Below are 21,011 nucleotides of genomic sequence, written 5' to 3'. Positions count from 1 at the left end.
ATATGTCTTTTTAAAAATAGCTGGTGAGTGTTCTGTCTTACTAAAAAGATCTTCCTAACTCCTAGGTTGTATATAAAACATCTTAAATTTCCTCTTCATTATGACTTTTAAATCTTAAGTTCATCCGGATCTTATTTTTATATCTAGTTTGAGGTAGGGATTTAACTCCATTTTATTCCAAATGGATAGTTATTTTTGTCAAAGCCATTAATTAAATAAACCACCTTTCCCTCCACTAATGGAAATACCATCTTTGTCATATATTTATTTCCCATAAACACTGGGTTTTAGTTCTGGAAGCTCCATTCTATTCTATTGACCTATTTATCTCTCACTATGCCGATATCATACTTTGTACTAGAATTTTCTTATTAAATCTAGTAAGTTACTTCTTAATTAGGCCATCAGATTTATTAGGTACGAAATCAGATCATTATCAAAATGAGTTAAATTTATCTCACTGTTTTGAGTATTTATCTTGATGATTTTATTATCTTATTTTGTCACATTCATGAGAACATGCAAAATGAGATACAGTTGCAATACAGGACTGTGTATTTTTTTTAAATCCTCACCTGAGGACATGCTCATTGATTTTTAGAGAGAGGGGAAGGGGGAAGAGAGAGAAACATCGATGTGAGTGAGAAACATCCACCGGTTGCCTCCTGCATGCTCCCTGACGGGGGCCGGGTACTGAACCTGCAACCTGGGTATGTACCTTCACTGGGAGTCACACCTGCCACCTTTCAGTGTATGCGACGTGACGACACTCCAGCCGACTGAGCCACACCGGCCAGGGCAGGACTGTTCTTGACTTGAATGCAGTGGCTGTTCACTTTTTACTATTTATTGCCTCACTATTTACTGTTCACTTTTATGTAATATTCTTTATAATATTTGGTAGTTTTCTTTTCCTGTTTTACTTCAAGTTTTTATTAGAAATTATTTTGGATTTTTCTCACATTTTGATTGAATCATAGATATAGTTTTACTGTTTTATTGATGCAGTGAAATATTTTGATTTTCATGTTTTGAACCAACCTTGTATTCCCAAAATAAGCATTATTCAGTTATAGTTTATGTCTATTTATGATGCTGTAGTTTATCTGTTGTAATTTATTTGGAATTTTAACATCTATATTCATAAATTAGATTGATTTGTAGTTTTTTTGGTACTCATTCAAATTTAGATTTAAGTATATGCTGCTACCATAATTAGGGAGAATGAATGAATTAGGGAGATTTTTTTTAAACATGTGGGAATAGTTTAAATAACTTTGGACTATCTATTTAATAGCCACTTAAAACTCCACTGTGGAAGTGTTGGTACTATTGACTTATCCATGATAGCCCTTGACTATCTTAAATATCTGTTTTTATTTTTCAGTCCTATCTGACAGTGTTTGTATTTTAATAGGAATATTCAGCATATCATAATTAGTGAAATAATTGATATATATTGAATATTTACTATTTACTTTTCTTTATTTTTATCTTTTTCCATTTTATTATCTTTATTAGTTTGGCCAATTAATATTCAACTTCTCTTTTAAAAAATAAATTGGATGTCTTATTATAACATCTGCACCTTTACCTCCCTTTTCAGGACATTTAAATAGATATATCTATAAAAACAAGGTATCTGCTGTTTCCCTCTCCGGGTGACACGTTTTACTCACTCATTCATTATTGACCTAATAAATTGAGCTTCCAGGAGGACCCACTCCCTAGTCTTTCCTGCACTGAAAGCAGGCAGGCCTTTAGAAGACTTTTATTCACGCCCCCTCCTACCACTCCTGAGGCCTAGGTTTTGCTAAGATAATTCAATGCTTCTAGAACTAAATGTCAAGTTTTTCTTTGCTGAATGCATCTTCTCTTTAAGTATTCTTACTTGTCACTCATATTACATGTTTTCAGCATTTTAATGCTACTGACTTAGTCGACCGTGCAGATTGTAAGTAAAGTCCGTCTGTCACTCTCCACTGTTTTCATCTCACCCATCCCGAGATTTTTGTGTGAATTCATTTGAATTCACACACACACACACACACACACACACACATTTATTTATTTAAAAATTTCCCATTATAGTTGACATACAGTATTACATTAGTTTCAGGTGTAGTTATATTTTCTCTGAACCCTTGCATATCCACAGTTATGGGTAGCATGTGGCTTGGATATCTGGCAGTCTGTGGGCGGTTTTTTAAAAGTTGTTGACACTGTTACAGATGCCTCCCTTTCCCCTCCCTTTGCACTGGTTTCCTCCTGTCTTCGAGACTCTGGTTTTGCAGATGGCAGGTCTGCGTGTGGCTCATTACCTTCCTTTACAAATTACTTGCTCTCTGTTTGGGGGCTACTGAGATTTCCTTCTTCTCCTTGGAACCGAGAAACATACCGTGGACCGTGTCCTTTCTTGCGACTCCTGTAGGGAGCTCAGTTCCATTTGCAGACCGTGAATGCCTGTGGAACATGGGCGTGAGCCCAGGATTTTCTTTTGCCCAGGATTTGCTCAGACGGTGCTCAGCAATGAAACAAAGTGGTATGTTTGCTCCCCTGCGCCTTGGGTCGGGCTCGTTGCTCTCCGGGAGGACACTTACTGAATGCATAGGAGTGTGACTGTTGCTCTTGAGCTCAGGTCCTCTGTGGAACAAGGAGAGGTACAAAGAAGAAAAAGGGAAGCAAATACACAGAGCTGGAGAGAGAAGGCGCCCAGCCCCTTCATCGGAGGCAGTGCTGTCCGTGGGACTGTCCTCTTGGCTTCGGGTGGCTTACTTAAAAAATTAAAAGGTAAATATGATATGGGATAGTGGGAAAATAAGTGTAGTAAAAGGAGGGGAGCATCAAATGGAAACTCATCCTGCATAGAAAAAGTGACTAAAGTCAGAGAAAAAGTTGTAGGCAAGTGTCTATCCACCTGTGTCACTCTCCATTTTTAAAAGGCAGAAAGCTCTTATTGTGTATGTGCCTCAGACTCACTGGTTCTCCCGAGGGGGCAGGGATGCAGGGCTGAGCCCTGTGTGGTGTGCGGTAGTTTGTTATAGTTTATTTTTGGTGTCGTGGGTGGTAGTGCAGAGGCTTACAGGACAGCTGTCCCAGCCCAACGTGCCTGGGGGCAGGCAGATAGGGGCTCTCCTGCTGTCGATTTTGTGAACAAGTTAAATTCTCCAGATGTTTAGTGAGTGTCCACTGTGTGTCCTGCACTGAACTCAGCAGTGTGGAAATATGGCCCTGAGACCTGTGAAGTTTTGCAGGGTAGCCACCCGGGCGGCCCTGCCTTGGGTCGGGTGTCTTGCTAATGCAGAACCCTGGGTCGGCACGCTGGGCAGCTCAGGGGGGCATTTCCCACCCCCAACCCCCTATCCTCCAGCTTGCTCTCTTCAGGCTCAGGAGTTCCCTGTTTTAAATCCTCTGACTCTGCAGGAAGACTGCGGAGCGAGGGGCGGTTTGTCTAACCCTCTTACAAATGGGCACGTCAGTGAGGGGAGACTCAGGTACTTGACCCCAAGACATTCAGGGATTTGGAGTTGGAGTCCAAGCTCCCACCTTTTCCCTTAACCCCCTGCCTCAGGCTGAGCCTTGGAAAATCAGGCTCTGGGAATTTGTTTCCTTGAATCTAGTGCCTGTGGGAGAGTTGATATAAGTCTTGCAGAGTCAGAGCAAAAGTCCAATCAGCTTGACATGAATTCCCCCCAAATTTAGAACAGATGGTTTTCTGAGCACTTAGGAACGGAATGTGGTGATTGGCAGGCATGTCTTCCTGTGGTCGCTCCACTGGGAGGTCAGGGGAAGGACATAGTAAGGGTTGCCAACACCTGGCCCATGTGCTGGCACTCTGTCCTCTGGCCCTCCAGCAGAGGTGGCACTAATCATCCCCTGTGCCAGCATATGTCCACAGTTTTCATGGAAACCAGCACCACGCTTGGTGTCTCCTGGCGCGCTCTGATTCTGCTTGCTAAAGATCGCCTTCTGGGTAAGACACAGGGTTGTTCTTTGTTTTTGTGACTTTTAAAATCCTAGTGTTTGGAAGATGTGTCCCTTGGCATCACTACAGGTAGGACAGCCTTTGAATTGAGGAGCAGCGGGTGAGTAGAGTGCCCAGAAGTGGGGGCCACGAGGAGTCTGTGTGCTGCTCGCATTGAGAGGGACGGGATGCGATGCGGAGATGTGGCGGGTAAGAAATGGAGGGAGGATCTAGATTGGCGATTCGGACACCTGGCAAATGCAGAAATCTTTGGAAAGATGGGACTCAAAGACAAGGAAAGAATAGATTTGTTTTTAATGATTTCAAGTAGAATGGAGCCTGTTCCTGCGATTGTTGGAAATAAAATTGGTTAGAAAATGATGTCAGCAGAGAGCGGCGATTGTGAACCAGGAGAATAAATGAGCTCTGAAATCGCCTTCTATTTTATAAATATTGTTTCTGGAGCTGAGAAAATTGAGACAGATTACTCCTTTTTCTCTCTCCCAAGCCATGGGGGGAGGAAGCCCTGAGTATCCCATTTGGACCTTGTGAGGAGCGTCTCGTCTTGTCCTGGCGTGCTAAGTAGCTTTGTCTGCATTTAGACACGCTCCATTTCCCTTTCAAGGACCACTATCAGCAGTAGCCAATTACAAACACACCTCATAACACATTATTGAGACACACCGCACGCAAATAAGCTGCAGAGATGTGTAATGGTCGTGCCGCACCGCGTCCGTTACAATCTGTCCGGGCTGCCGTCAGGCGGAGGGGCCGGTTGCTGGGTGTGAGCATCTCCGCGTAAGTGTGTATTTCATTGTCACTGTGTCCTAATTGGACATAATTCAAGCCAAATCAGTTTACACTTTTAAGGAAGGGCAAAGGGCATCACTTCACATTCTCACAGGCTCCCTTTAAGCCAGAGATCCCTTGTCTTTGGTTTTCTGAAAGTATCAGCGCTATTAGCCTCCTGAATTCATCTGAGAACAAGGGCTGATGCATTTTCCGACTCAATGGGTGGCTTCCTTCTGTTATCTGTTTCTTGTGGAGAGGCAAAAGGTAGACGATTTAGGGAAATGTTACTTAGGCTGTCACTTCCTCCACTCTTCCTTCTGCTGGTTTGGTTTTGCAGTGAAAGTTTGCTGTATTTTATTTCCCCGGCCGTTTGCCATTGGCGTTGGTTTTGAAGTGATAACAGCATTTTCACATAGTAACAGCTGCATTACAGGCCCTGGTGAAATGGTGGCTGACCACAAAGCCCAAGGCCTTCCTTCCCTTACGGTGTAAGGGGTGGGATCTAGAAATGAGATAACAGCCAGGCTCAGGGGGCTAAACCAGAATCTCCACTTGTTGAGGCAGGAGGCCTTTAAGTTTCTCAGGCCTGGTTGCTCTCTCTAAATCTGAGGAAGCTGAGGCCAGGGAGAGGAAGTCACCTTCTCAAGAGTACTCAGCTGGTTAGTGGTGAAACTTATCTGGAACCTGGCCTCTTGGCCCCTAGTCCAAGCTCTTTGCAATCTGTCTGTTCCAAGCCAGCTACGTTTGCTTCTGTGAAATGCAGAGGTCAGTAGGGAGCTGGGAGCTGCTGACAGGGATGCTGGGGAACCTGTGGGCCCTCTGCCATGAAAACCATCACAGAGCATGCAGATGAGTAACATTTATATTGTGCTCAGACCCCAAGGAAACTTGTTCCATTCTGCAGAGTGTCCTGAATGAGCGCATTTGATTTCAAAGGATTATTTTGTCAAAGGATTGAATTTATCTTCACTCTTTTGGAAAAACGGAATGCCCAGTGCACCTACCTGTGTCATTTTTCTTGAGTTTTGCTCTTGTGGTTCGGGGCCATCCTGGAAGAGGTAGCAGAGGAAAGAGAGAAGAAACCTCTAAGTCAGCCAGAAGTGTTTGCAGTGAATGGGAAACTTGACTGGGTCTTCCAGAGCCTGTTTGTATAGTTGAGTGGGGGACATGTCCAGCCTTCTAAACTTGGAGAAATTTCCGCTTCATACTGCATTCATATGCTCCTTAGTCCTTGGCAGATGAACTGCTTTTGAGTAATTGGTGTTCCATCTGCCACTTCTATTAGTAAGGGTGGTGTTTGTGATGGATGTGGTGATGGTGGAGTCCTGGGGCTTTGGTGATTTGATGTCACCTCTCTGCGGCCTGAAACTTCGGGGTTCACGTGGGTCAGAGGCAGGAGTGTGGGCTTGGTATTTCCTGAACCACACCGCCTGGCTGACGGAGCCTGTGTTTGCTCACAGCCAGGAGGTGGGTGCCAAGTAGTGGCACATTCCCACTGCTACTTTGCAGCCAGCAAGAGAAATGAGATGGGCCAGCCAGCAAGTTGGTATTTTGAAGAATCTGCTCTGTCTTTGGGTGTGAGTGTGGGTGGTGTTGGGGAGGTGGTGAGAGTCTGAGGTGTGGGGTATGATTCTGTCCTAAAGAAACAGCTGTTTCCTGGCTGGTGCTAAGAGGAGCAGGCGCTAAGGGAGAACTAGGACGAGAGGCAGAGCGGTCAGCACCATGGAAAGCACCATGTTTCTAGCCATTTAGGACATTTTTCCTAAAAGCAAGGGGACTTGCTTTATTTTATGCCTGTGCCTTCCATACTCTGCTTTGATAATCTTCAGAATAAGCTAGGAGAAGTGCAGAGGTTCCTCCTGCCCATTCTGCTAACGGGGAGACTGAGGCTCAAGGGGTGACTGGTTTGAGATTGTGGTGAGCTAGCTAGCAGGCTCACAGGCCAACAGGACTTCCAGCACGATATGGTTGTTTGTGTAAACCAACCTCTTCCTCTTCCTGTTCTTGTTTATCATACAAACACAAGAAGAACAATTTAAAAAATTTAAATGTCATTTTCAGTGGAATTTAAAGAATAGATATGATCTGTGGAGTTGTTATTATGTGCAAGGGCTGCCCAGTCGGCTAGGTTTGGAAGAGACCACTAGGGGTGTGTGAAGAGGTTTAGCAGAGTGGCAGGAGGGCCTCGGGCAGTAGATGGCAGACAGTGCCAGTGAAATGCGAGTGTCCCACAGGTGCAGGGGCATCCTGGAGAGCCCCCAGCTATATCCTTTATTTGCAAATGTTGGGCAGGGATAGGCATGAGCAGAACTGAAGGAAGCTGCCTCCTGGGCCTATTTTGCTTCAGAGAAGCAGAGAAAGTGGGTTCATACAAAGGATCATCCAAAAAGACCTATTTGTAGGAAGTAATGTCCCCTACAAAAAAAAAAAGCCCTCCCACTCTCTTTCCCTCCCTCCATCCTTCCTTCCTATTTTTGTTGAGGTATAACATATATACAGTAAAATACACAAATATTTTTAGCTTGGCAAACTTACACATGGGTTCACTTGTGTTACCACCACCCAGATAAAGATCTAGAGTGTTTTCAGCACCCATAAGTATCCCTATGATTACTCCCAGTCATTACTCCTTCCCACAAAGAGAGCTTTTTGTAAATAAAGAAAAGCTACCCTTCTTCCCGTCTCACAGGAACTTCCTGCAAAGAGCTGTTCCAAGAAAGCCCAACTCATGCAATGATAAATTATAAAAGAGAAGGTGAGAGTATTGGTAGAAAGGAGCAAAGATATTATAGTGAAAAATTGTTAACAGTACCCACAAAAATTACCCTCCACATAAGGAACATTCCCAGGAAAATGTTCTTAGGGAACAGATGAAAATTGTAATCAGGTATTTCACAATGAATTTAAAGAACTCAATGAAGCAGTCATTGCTATGAAGAAAAACTACAATGCGGAAAAAAGAGTTCTGGAACGGATGACAAGATGGCAAGAGGTGAAACGTGAGCTGTCAGAACTCATGGAGGAAATAGGAGAAACAAAGGCAAATATATCTCAGAAATGACAAAATTGAAAGGGTCTTAAGGGAAAATAGACACTGGAAAATGCAGTGTGGGACATAGACAGTGGAAATGAGAAAGGCAAATAAATGCAACTGAAACAGGGAAGCATTAATAAAGATCAGAGCGAAAATGCTTGATATAGAAGACTGGCAGTGGAAATCCAACATAAACATAATTTTAGCCCCTGAAGGAAAACACAAAATAATCGAATAGAACAAATATTTAAAATATAAATTAGGAAAGCTTTCATGACATAAAATAGACTTAAATCTAAATGTTGAAAGAACACAATTTAGATGTTGAAGAAAATTACTCAGAAGAGTTAACACCAAGATACAGCCTTGTAAAGTTTTAGACAGTAAAGATACGGATTGATTCTTCTCTGTTCTCTCTGTCCCTTCTCTCCTGTCCTGTGCTCTCTCCCCTCTTCCCTCCTCTCTTCGCTTCCCTCCTCTCCCCTCTCCTCCCCAGCAGGGTAGGGTGTGTGTTCAAGGGGCAGACACAGAAAGTGGCAAGAATGATTAGTTACAGAGGGCTGATAAGTTAATTTGTTGAGCAAGTAAATAAATATATAGAAGATAATAGGACCCACATTTTCACTGTTAGGAGATTTATAACGTGGACCGAGGGAAGGCTAGAAAGGACCTGGGTGATAGAGTGGAATTAGAGGTAGTATCATGTTTATATACATACATCTATTTCCTGACTCATCCTGCTGAGGTGAGCTGGAAGCAGTGGAACTGCAGTAGCAGTGTGTACACTTTGAATATTCAGACCCTGGTTTCTGAGTACTGTCCTCCACATAAGGTTACTGGGGACTCCTCAAAGAAATGGCTGATTTAAGGGCTAGGGCCAAGAAAGTGTAAAATGAACCTGAAATATTTTATTTTGCCAGAAAGTCAGGAAAAGATTGGAACGTGTCAAAAGGACACAGAAGCCAGCTTGAAGGAGTTTCCATGGGTCAAATTGAGGTCAATATGAGCATCAAAGTAAATAATGAATATCAGACCACCTATCGAATAAAATAGGAATCCATGAACTCGTGCTGTTATAAGTGGATGAGTAAATAAATAGATAAATGGATAAGTGAATAAGTGAGGGGAGTGGAGAAGGGAAAACTCTTCCTTACAGTAGAGCGCCAACTGATAACTGTAGAGGGGTTGGTGGAAATACATATTCACCACTTGCCAACCACTGTAGTTGATACAGGCAAGAGTTGTCAATGGATGCTAAGTTTGTGGGTGGAGGTTTTGTAAGGATCGGTACATTGGTATCATATTGGCATAATTTCCCACAAAATTGTAATTAGATACAGTGGAAACATGGTAAACTGTCAATGGTGAAACCTGGCAGATACCAGCTTGCCCAGATGATCAAAGTTCACATCACTGGTGGTGGGATGGGCTGACCTATGCTATGGTTCCCCTAGATGTGATGCACTGAGACCATAGTATTTCTATTGTAGCCTAGAATGCATGGCTTGTGTCTGGTCATGAGGAGACACCAGATGGACTCAGGCCCTACAGAATGAAAAGTCTGCAACTCTTTGAGACTTCGAGAAACTTGAAAAACAGAAAAAGGCTGAGGAACTCTTTCACATTGAAGGAGACTGATGAGCCTTGACACCTAAATGTGACATGTGTTGGTGGGTAAGATCCTGGACAGGGAAGGGAAAGGAGATGATGTTGGGACAGTTGGAGAAATCTGAATGGGTCTGTGGATGAGGTCTGTGCTGTGTCAGTGTTGATTTTTAACAGGAGGGCGTGTGGTAGACAAAGGAGAAGGGAGGCATTACGTGAGAAGAAAAATCTCTCTCTGAAATCTCAGTAAAATATCATCATCTAGGGAACTTGTGTGGAGGAAGTATAAGAGTTTGTATTATTCTTGCAGCAAGGTTTGAAATTACTTCAAAATTAATAAAAGGATCATCTGAAAGAACAATAAATAGAAAGAAAGAAAAGGAAGCAAGGGAAGGAAGGAGAAAGGAAGGAAGGAAGGAAGGAAAGGAAGGAAGGAAGGAAGGAAGGAAGAAAAGGAAGAATTCATTGGGATTCAGGCAAAAAAATCAAGTTACTTACGAGGAGAGGAATCAGTTCAGCCCTGGTTTCCTCTGCAGCAGCATTCAATGCCCAGAAGACAGTGAAACGTCTACAAGATAACCAGGGAAACTGTGAATGAAAGATTTATATCCTTCCTAGCCGTCCTTTAAGTATAATGACAGTTTCGAGCATGTGATAACTCAGGGAATATTGTTCCCAGGAGTCCTTCCTGAGCAAACTAGTAGGAGATGAACTTAAGCCAACAAAGAGAAGACTGCGGGTGAACACTAAATACTTCCGACTGTCACACTAAACTAAAACAGGTATAAGGATTAGAGCAGCAGCGGAGAATGTCAATGTCCTGTGCCCTGATGACGTAGAAAGGACACAGCCAACAGACACTGGTAGGGGAAGAAGGCAAAATGAGTAAGTCCTCTGAGTGCCTCATTCTGTAATATCAGGAAGTCAAAGGATATAATTTAGAGCTGACAGATGAAGTAATGAAAGCATAATTATATTTAAAAATAAATGGTGAATGTTAAGGAAGATAACATTATTGACAAAAATTAGGAGGTAGAACAGAGACACAGCGCAGCCAGAGTAAGTGGTGCCCAGGGGCTATGCAGTGTGTTTGTCACCTCCCTGTGTGCCTCTGCCACTGTGTTAATGTCTCCGTGCGCTTTCACAACTGGCATCCAGGGACGTGTGTCTCTTTCCCTCTTCACCCCAACCAAGCCTTTGCTATGCCTCTGCAAAAAGGGAAATAAAGGGGAAGAAGAGAAAGTATACCAATTTTATCTTTGCGTGTAGCGTCGGATTAATAATGATGTCTAAAGAATGGGTTAAGATTATCATATAACATTGTAGGTATGAATGCAGCCACTAGAATAAAAACATGAACCTTCCCAGAAGAACCACCCATGAGAAACAATCACAGAAAGACTAAAAATAATGCCAAGAACACAGAGAGCATGATATAAAATGAGAACTCGGAACCAATCCATTCGTTATATTGCTAAATATAAATGAGTTTAACTCAGCCTTTAAAAAGATTTTCAGATTGGATCACAAATCACAATCCAATTCTTTGTTGTTTATAGAAATGCCCCTAAGGGAAAGTGATACAGAAAGGTTGAAAATACAGGAAATAATGAATAAAGGAACTCCAGGAAAATGCTTTAAAAGGTTAATGAAAAGTAAATATAGAAATAAAAAGGAATAATTATGAGCTTGCAATCGTGCAAAGTAAAATTCAGGCTAAACTGCATTAAATAAGATAAAGAATAGAATTTAATGCCAAAGTGTACATTTCAGAATGAAAAAACATAGCAGCAATACTGAAAAAACAAATCTCAGCAGATGCAAGGAAAAATAGACCAAAGCACACTAGTAACAGATCGCTTTAATTTACATGTTTCAGATAACTGGACAAAGAATAAAAATCAATATTGAAGACCTAATTAACATAAGTAATAAAGCAGATCTGATTGATAAATAGCAAACCCTGTAGACTAAATGAAAAGAATGCATCTTTCAAGGGCCCATGAAACATTCACAGATATTGACCATCTATTAGGGGACAAAGATAACCTCAATAAGTCCCCAAAGGTAGAAAAAAATATAAAAAGTATTCTCTGATTATGTAAAATTAAACTAGAAATTAATACTTAATCAGAAAACCAAAAGACCATTCCACTGAAAGTAAAATAAGAACCAAACAAAACAACCACAAAGAAAAAACACTTAATGCATGGCTCATAAAAACTGAAACTGAAGATTTTCTGGAAAATAATGATTAATGAAAACACTGTTGGAACAGATGTGCTATAGCTAAAGCAGTACCCAGAGGAAAAATGATGGACTTAAATATTTACATAAAAGAATAACCCACGAATTAGTCATGTAAGTCAAGGAGGTATAACAATAAAAGAGATTATAGCAGAGGGAAAGCAAAAGGAAGAACTAGATAAAAGTAAAAATTAATGAGTTAGAAAACAATCCAGTTGAAATAAATTTCAAAGCTGGTTTGGGGGAAAAACAATAATCAAATAGATGAGCTACTAGTTAATCTAATTAAGAGAATGTGCGAACAAGTGTAGATACATAAAATAAAAAATGATATTTGGGGAATAATGATATAAACAGGAAATTAAAGGAAGCACAAGTGACTACTTTGTTCAGCTCTATGCAAATACATTTGAAAGCCTGAATGAACTAGATTTTTCAAGAAAATAAATTTACTCAACTGACCCTAGGAAAGAATCCAAAATTTCCAAGGTGGAAATTAAAAAAAACAAAACCAAAAAAGTTTTCAGACAGGTATACCATGCCCCAAGAAGCAATTTCAATATGCTCCACAGCATAGACAAAGAAGAGAAATAGTTACCGAAATCTGACAAGGCACAAATAGAAACCCAAAGACTAATCATAGTATGAATATCAATTCAAAAAACTTTAAAAAATTAGCAAAACAACTTCAGCAATACAATTGAAAACTAATACATTATAATCAAGAGGATTTTGTTCCTGGAATGCAGATATGGTTCTACACTAGTGAACATGGGCAGAAAAAATATGGTTATCTTCATAGATGCTGAAAAGAGCTCTGAGAAAGTTCAGTGATCATGTTTTATTAAAAAAATGCACACAAGACAACAGAAAAAGCTAGGTTTTCTTAGCATACTAAGTACTACATTTATCTCAGACTGAAAGTCATCATCATGCTTAATGGGGAAACACTAAAGACATTCTTACTATTGGATGTACACTATTGGTATTATTATTCATCATTGTACTGGTGATACTTGCCAATGCAATTAGACAAGAGAAAACAATTAGAAGAGAGAAATGGAGAGGAGGTAATGGTCACTTTGTGCAGAAACTGTGGTTGCGTGGCTGGGGAACATAAGAGAAATCACTGGAAAACCATTTCAAACAGTAAAATGATCCCATAAAGTAACAGTGTACAAAAATTAGTAGACAATACCTTTCATATATGCAGACATCAAAATACATAGGAGGAAAAGCCCTTTGTTACAATAACCACAAAAATGATTAACATAGGGAAAAGATATATGGGATCTCTAAGAGAATTTAAAAACACTGCTGAAGGATACAGAAGGAACTTGAGCAAATAGAGAAGAATATCATGTTCGTCTATAGAAAAACAAATGCCATTCTCTCTAATTTATAAATTTAATAAATCTAAGTAACAGTACTAGTAGGTCCTTTTTAAAAATTAAGTAAGTTTATTTTAGAGTTCTCATAAAATAGTAAATAAAGATAGTTAGGGAAAGTGTGAGAAAGAAAAACAATATGGAAAACCAGCCTGACTAGAACTTATTATATAGTGCCTCATTTATTGAAGCTGATTGTTACAGGAACATGCATAAATAGTTAAAAGAAACAAAATGGATAGTCTGGAAAGAGACTCATATGCATGTGATCATATAGGATTTGATAAAGGTGGCATCTCAAATCACTGGAGGGAAAGTTTAAATATGTGCTATTGGGATAGCTGGTAGCCCTATGGGAGGAAATAAAATTGGATCTATACTTCATACCATATATACACCAGGATAAAATTCAAAGTGAAAATAAGATTTAAATGTAAAAACAAAACTATGAAAGTGGCAGAAGAAAACACTAAGAAGCCTTTCTAACCAAGAGTTAAATCCAGAAGACATAAAGGAAAAACCTGATATATGTGATTAGATAAAAATTGGGGGAAAAACACGCAACAAAATCACCTGACTAGAAAAAAGAATCTACATAAAGTAAGCTGAAAAGACAAATGATAAAGGACTCCAAAGAGTCAATAAGATCAAGAATTTCAATCCAGTAGAAAAAATAGGCAAAGGATATAGCTGGGCACTTCACAGAAAAAGAAATATGAATGGTCCTAAATGTGTTAAAAATATACTCAACCTTACCTCATAAAAAATCAAATTAAAACTATGGATAAATACAAACATATTTCATCAAATTGCCAAGTTAAAAAAAAGAAGATGCACAACAGTGTGTGTTCAATACTAATTTTGTGTAAAAGGTGGTAGGGCAGAAATAGAATGTGTATTTACATTTGCATCTATCTGCATAAGAAACTCTGGAAGGATACACTAACACTAACTAACAATGGTTTGCCTTTATGGGTGGTGATGTGAACTGCTTCTACTCCAACCAAATGTAATTTGCTTAAAGCTTTTCCCCCTTAATAATCCGTGAAGGATAGAGGCAGAGCTTCTCGGCGTCCACTGTGAGCTTTTCAGGTAAAATCAGCATCTTCTCGAATCACTGACTTTTATTAGGCTCTGGAGTGTTTGTTTGCAGAACGCAGTGCGTTTGCTGAGTGTGCACTTTGTGTCTCCCCTGACAATTCGGCATGGATCTATATCAAGTCTTAGATGCTTGTTTTGCAGCTTTTTAATAAACATGTATAACGGTGATTGATACCAGTTTGAGATAACTCAGTTTCCAATTATAATGGAAGCCTGAGCAGCTCTCATCATATAGAGCATAGGACACAAACTGTGGAAGTGGAACAGATCCTATTGACTTGTGAAATCCCCCCACTTCATTGGTAAGGAAACATTCCAGCCCAGGTAGAGGTACTGGGCTTGTCAGTGCTGAGCTGGGCACTAGTTGGAACCTGAGCTGGAACCTGCCACTCATGGGTTCTAGCCCATCACCCATTTCCTATGATCACAAAGGTCTTGACTTCATCAGTACAGTGTGATGCTCTGGATGATACAGTATTAGGGACGCTCAGTGTTAGGGGGGCAAGTGCCATTTGTGTTAGGATGCTTGGGTGTGAACAGAGGAAACTTGACCTGAATGAGACTCCCCCAATCCCAGCTAGAGACTCGCGACTTCTCCTTAATTTACACCCAGCACTGTGCTGATGGTCTCACACGGTTTAGGAGAATACTTTCAATGGGACACAACCCGACAGAGTACAGGAATCCAAAGTGGGAGACCAGAGTCCTGAGTTATCCTCAGAAACCACTCTTGCTGTTGCTTCCATGCCTTGCTTCTGCTGTTTGTTCTCGGCAGGTCACTCGCACTCATAGTGACAGAGTTGGAATATGCTCATTGATTCCACTCCAGCCTTGGCGTTTGCCTGGTCATTCTTTTGTATCAGCTCCTGGCCTCTTTCTCATTTTGATCTTGATACTCCTACCTTGGGGCTCTGAACTGGCTCCTGGTCCAATCTGCTCCTTGGACAGATGAGCCACTAAGGCCAGGGAAGAGAAATGACCTGCATGGGGCCCAGTATCCCAGGGACAGCCATGGGACCAGAGCTCAGTTTCCCTTACTCTATCCCTTGCCGCCCATCCTCCTCCAGCACACCAAACACAGTGAGTGTGTAGAGGCATCTTTGCTGAACAAGACACAGCTGTGCCTTCTAAAACCAACCTCGTGTTCTTTGGGACAATTACTTAAACATGAACTTTCATTTTCCATGTGCAAAATGGGGAGAGCAGGGAAGACGTTGAGAGCTACCAGGGGAATGGTGAAGGCTGGCATGTGGAATGAATTGGATCAAGGGAGGCCCAAGGCCACCCTGTTGTCGGAGGGTGACTGGCTTGTGGCCACATATTGCCCATGTCCAGTTTCTAGGGCTCTCTGATCACACAATAGCTTTGGCCTCTAAGTGGGGCCAGGTCAAAGCCTGCAGCTGGGGTAGATCTCATTGCACCCAAACGAGTATAAACGACCTGGACTCAGTGGGTTTTCCAGTCATTCACCACGCTCAAGAGGGGCCTCTCAGGTCCTGCTCAGCGTAGTTCAGTCTAGGCCATGGAAGCACCTGGCAGCTTTACTGCGCTCGCGGGCATTTCTCTGGAGACTGCAAGTCTGCAAAAATGTTTTTTAGTTCATTTGCATTCATGACCCGCTGGATGCTACAGAGGTATGTGATGTATACATGATAGATAATAATAAGAAAGGGAGCACTTGTCATTTGCTAACGGTGCTGTTCATTACTCTTCGCGGCAGCGTGGTGTGATAGATTCACATTACCCTTTCCCTGAGGAGGAGAGACAGCACGGTGGGCGGGAATCGATCCACCATGCCTGTGGCCACTGCTCAGGATGCTCAGTGAGGTGGCGTGGCCTCTCCTCTAGGTGGCTAATAGGATCTTAGATCCCCAGTGCTAGAGGAGGCTGGCCAGGCTTTCAGGGTTTGAGTCTCCCTTCCCTCAAAACTCATTGTTTAAAGTTTCTGAGCTGTAAGTCAGAGAATCCATCTTATTCTGGCTTCTGAAAAATTAAGATTCTCAGAGTGATCCAGAGGTGTGGCCATGGAAGCCGGCATCACGAAGAGTTTGGAGACCAGGACGCAAGGCTGTTGGGGGCCCCAGGGGAACGCTTTCTCTAGCTCATCCCTCTCCTCTCTCCATGTATCTGCTTTAGTCCTATTTCCTAGTAGGCCAACCTTCTCTTTTCCTGAGCCCACATGGTGGACAGAAAGGTTACCCTCCCTGCCACACAGAGTACCCTTGTCCTCTCTCTCTTCCTCACCCTAACTTGCCCTCAATTCTAAGGGACCCCCAGGGGTGTAGCCCCAGACAGGAGCCATTCCTGGTCCAATGGACCATGGTTGAGTCCCATTGTACAAACATGGCACCCAGGGACATCCTATCCTGTGGATGCTCGTGGTGGAGTTGAGGAGGTCTTTGCAAGGTAAGTCGTCTTCTAAAAGATGAGCAGATGCTGGTCACTGATCACTGCATTTTATATTCACGACATTGTACATCCACAACTTGGATGTCTGCAGTGACAGGGAACTCATCACTGGAGACAGTTCAGACAGCTAGGATGCTTCTTTCTATTGAGTGGAAATGGCCCTTCAGTCCTAAGTCTGTTTCTTGCAGCCACAAATAATTATTCTTGTCTTCCTTCTTCATGGCAGCTCTTTGGATAATTGGAGGCACCTCCTGAATGATCTCTCTAACCATTCTTCCCATGATATGTCTCAGTCCCAGCACATCCCTGGAAGGCGAGAGTAAGGTGTGTCTAGAGCTTGGAAGAGGGAACCCTCAGGTCAACCTTGGACTGGGGGCTTCTTGAGGGACACTTTGTTCTAATGGAGGAGGAGTGGTGGGCTGGCTTGGTGATTCTGGTGTGTGGAAATGATGGGAACTTGGGAGAGTGGATGCAGCCTTCGGGGGAGGGAAGGCAAGTGCCCTCATGAGTTTTCTGTGGCAGTGCTGTTGCCAAGCAGGTGTTCTCTGGAGCAGTCCTGTCTTCACAATAACTGGTGGGTGTTGGAAATGGCGATGCAGGACCTTCTGAAACTGTCAGGTTCGTTGAATGGAGACTTCAAGGTACATACACTCAGCCACCCTGGCCCAGGCTGGGGAGTCCCTGCAGAGCTCCCTCCATTCTCTTTCAGGCATAAACAAGATTCACATAGATGGGATGGAAAGAGCATGCCGGCTACTTGTTATTTCTGGGACCCCTTGTATGAAATACAGGCTCCCTAGCATCACCTGTCAGATATGGTGCTTTTTGTTTCATTAGAAAGAAAACAGAAAGCCCTCTAAGCAATGGCGTTAAAGAACATCTGGAAAATAGCCCTTCTGCTTTCCCAGGGAAGGTGTCAGTATGTCCAAGGCAGGATTGATGAGAGAATTTTTTAAGCACTCAAGAAAATGGATCGAGCTTCAGGGAAGTTGGCACAAGAAGTAAGAAAAAAATAACCCCAAACTAGAAAACATGTCTGTCTCCAAAAACAGTAGTTCTGGTGGCTAACTCTTCACAGCTGGTCTTGCCTGATTTGTTTTGGTCCAAGTCAGCTCTTCTAGAAGAGAAAACAGTGACAAATACTCTTTCTTCTTCAACTAGTTAACAAGTCTTAAGCCCCTTCAGCATGACCATCACTGTGTCATTGACATTGCGGGGGATTCCAAAGAAGCAGGCATATGGCCCCCGTGTCCCATCAAGCTCAAGTCCAGCAGAGGGAAGAGGTATGTAAGTCCCGCATCTGACAAGGAGAAGGCTCATCAGGTGTTGGACTGGGGTGGAGATTACAGATGCTGCAGGAGAAGGGAGGGGCCCCGGTAGGCTAGGCTAGTTTGCAGAGGCTTTCAAGGAGAGAGTGAGACTTCTTAGGATTTAATTTAGTGGAGAAAACTGGAAAGACATTTAAGGAAGGGCAGACGACAGGCAACAAGACCCCCTCACTACCGCCAGCAACACTTTCCTGAGGATCTCGCCTCAGCATTTCTTGAGAAGTTTGAGCCCATCTAATCTGAGCTCATCTTTCCTTCAGCAGACTTTGAAATCTGACATCTGGAACCATCTCTTCCATTCAGCTGTTTTGACATTGCCGTTGGGATGTCATGATAACCCCCAAACTTAATAGATCCAAATGGAATAATTTTTCTGTTATTTGCCCCCTTGATGTCCCACTCTTAGCCACAAAGGTCCCAGACAGACCGTTGGCATCTGTCTTGGAGCCTTTGGAAAGGCTATTCCTTCTGCCTGGATGCTTTTCCCCCTTCCCCCTACCCCAGCTCTGGGGTCTTGTTTTCATCCAGGGTGTGCGGTCCAACGCTATGAACCCAGAGGAGCCTTCCTGGACCATCTCTCCAGAGGATGTTCCCTGTGCTGCCTCATTTTTTATGTCAGTCCCGTGTTTTCTACCAGTTACCATAACTGGTCATTCTTTTGTTTGTTCTCTTAGATGTTTTCTGTCTCCTTAACTAGAATGTACAGTTCCTAGCAGGCACTCAGTAGATCTTTGTAGAATTAATGACCTTGAATTAAGGCCCTTGGAAATTGCCTAGTCTCCTGTTTGCCAGTCTGTAGGCTGTCCCTCTGGGGGACTCTGGAATTAGTACCCTGGGTCCAGGAGTGCACAGTGTACCCATCCTTGCTTTGCTGTGGGAGAACTGAAGAATAAATTCCACTCTTGTGTGCACTGCTGTTTTTCAAATGATGGTGTTGTAATGCATAAAAACAAATTCATTTGCAGGCCTCACTAAATTCATAGGGCCTTTGTATCTCACCTACTAACATAATTTGTACAACTTCTATCTTTGTAGTGTAAATACAGCTCTGGAGGGATGAAGATACTTGTTCAAGGTCAGGTTCTTCAGCAGCAGCAAGGCCTGGAGGGGGATGAGAAGGGAAGGTCGGGGGACTGGGGAGCTCTGCAGCCTGGTGATTGAGAGCAGGGCTGGGAGGTGGACACTCTGAAGGAACCTGCTGCAGTGGGGCGGTCCCACGTCCCTGGGCCCAAGCAGAGGTGTGGGGTTGAAAGCCTAGAACTTGGAAGCTGGTAGCAGGTGGAATGGTGGAAGAGCTAGCAACTCCTCCTGGGTGCCTGAAAACCCAGGTTCAGCCTGGAGACTGTGGCCCAGTCCAGACATCTTGGAATGTAGTGATGCCAGGGTGGGGGTGACAGTGGCAGATCAAGTGTTACATGTGGGCAGGAACTGAGCATTTTAACCAGAGAAGCATCTAGAAAGCACGAGAGAGCCAAGGGATCACAGCAATGCACAGAAAGGAAATGAGCGACTTCTAATGAGCCCCCTGAAGCGGGGGTAGGGGCGGGAGAGTGATGAGAGGGGGGAGGGGAAAGAGTGACAGAGGTGGCAGAAGTCAGTGTGGGGCTTGGGTTTCCCTGGTGAGTATATCAGTGCCCAGGCCAGGGAGTTGCAGAATCTGCTCCCCCGCCTTCCTGCGGGGCCTCCTGCACCCTCCCCCCTGCCTTCCTGTGGCTGAGGCTCCCTTGTCTCCTGGCTGGGAGTTGAACTTACCTGTGGCTGTCCTCTGGACCATCTTTTTGAGGCCCCGGAGGTCCTGCTTGAGCACTGGCTCCTCCCTGTCTCTGGAAACCCTTCACGTTCGTTGTCCTTACCCTGGCCCGCCCTGTTGGATGCCTGGAAGAGAGAAGCAAAAGATGGTGACCGAGGCAGGCTCCTAGTTAGACCCGTCAGTTGCTGTGGGTAAATGCCATTAATGAGCAGGGGGCCTTCTGTTGGCTTGTGGGCCTGGCACCCTGGCAGTTAGCAGATGTTTGCTTAAGGCAATGTGCCCCGTGGATGGAGGGCTACCTTGTACCCCATGGAGTGCTAAGCACGTCACGCATGCTGTCTCTGCTACACCAGCTGTGGGAAGTCAGGTTATAAATGAAGAGACTGAGGTTCAGGGAGGTGAAGCAACTTGCCTCTCTGCTTAGCTACCTCGTAGCAGAGCTGTTACTGCAGTCTGATTGTCGCGTGTCTGAACCCATGATTCTCCTTTACTGTCTCACCTCAGCACTGTTTCCAAGGAGGGGACACCCCACCCCGGTGACCCAGACATGCTCAGCATCAGGTCGGGGCCCTGGAGCCCTTAATAAACACAGAAGAGCTAGACACACCAACCCAGGGCTCCAAACGCCGCACCAGACGGCTTGCCCAGAGAAGGCTGTCTGGTCTTGAGACGCCTGGTTTCTTGCCACAGCCATCATCAGTTTGGTGAGCGTTTCCTGTCCTGACCCATGTCTTCATGGTTCCAGAATCAACTGTCTCAGCTTCAGCCAACACTGAGCTGCCAACAAAATAGCCTTGTTGCCTTGAATAGCTCACCTCTCTTAGCCTAAGAGTACAGCTCCCTGAGACCCTTTGCTCATAAAAGTGGGGGCATAATAGTGCTTATTTCCCAGTGTTGTGATGAAGAGTCAGTGAGGACAGACTTTGAGAAAGTGCCTCACGCAGAGGCTGCTCCTGGTGCCTGGCCAGCAGGTGTTAGTGGAAGCTGAACTTGGGGGATGCTAAGCGGGCAGGCTTTGGCTGCGGATCCGGTGTGCTTTCTCCCCTGCTCTGCTCTGAATCTGCAGCCTCTAGAAATCCTGCTCCTCAATCCACCCCCAACCCCAACCCTCTACCAGCAGCCTCTCACCAGATGCCCTGCAGGCCCGTCCTGATCCCAGCTTTAAGATTCACCAGCAGCAGGAGAGGGAGTAGGGACCGAAGATTGCGTAAGTGCCCTTGCCTCAGGTCACATGTAGAGTCTGGGGTCAGGGTTTTGGGCAAGTCCTTGGGCCTGACCACGTGGGACAGAGAGCAGGGCCTTCCCGCTGAACCATGGCTCCCTGATAGTGATTCGCGCCAAGCGCCTATACCTTTCTGCAGAGACACGTCCAAGGAGGTGGCAGATTGGAATC

At 43.7% G+C, this 21,011-nt stretch overlaps 1 protein-coding gene across 2 annotated transcripts in view; it reads left to right on the top strand.

Moving 5' to 3' along the window:
* GALNT14 (polypeptide N-acetylgalactosaminyltransferase 14) overlaps positions 1-21,011 on the top strand; it is a 157,623-nt gene that overhangs the window by 16,927 nt on the left and 119,685 nt on the right. Inside the window, exon 1 of one of the 2 annotated variants that reach the window (XM_081156612.1) lies at positions 3,726-3,973. The exons of the other annotated variant lie outside the window; for it this stretch is intronic. The gene's annotated coding sequence lies outside the window, so the exon portion shown is untranslated. Of the gene's footprint in view, positions 1-3,725; positions 3,974-21,011 lie in introns of those variants that run through there. 2 annotated transcript variants of the gene reach the window in all.

The sequence above is a fragment of the Miniopterus schreibersii genome (genome assembly GCF_964146895.1).
Source record: "Miniopterus schreibersii genome assembly, chromosome: 13".
NCBI classification, from domain to species: domain Eukaryota; kingdom Metazoa; phylum Chordata; class Mammalia; order Chiroptera; family Miniopteridae; genus Miniopterus; species Miniopterus schreibersii.
Note: the sequence above shows the minus strand (reverse complement) of the source record. Positions and strands in the feature narration are given on the sequence as shown.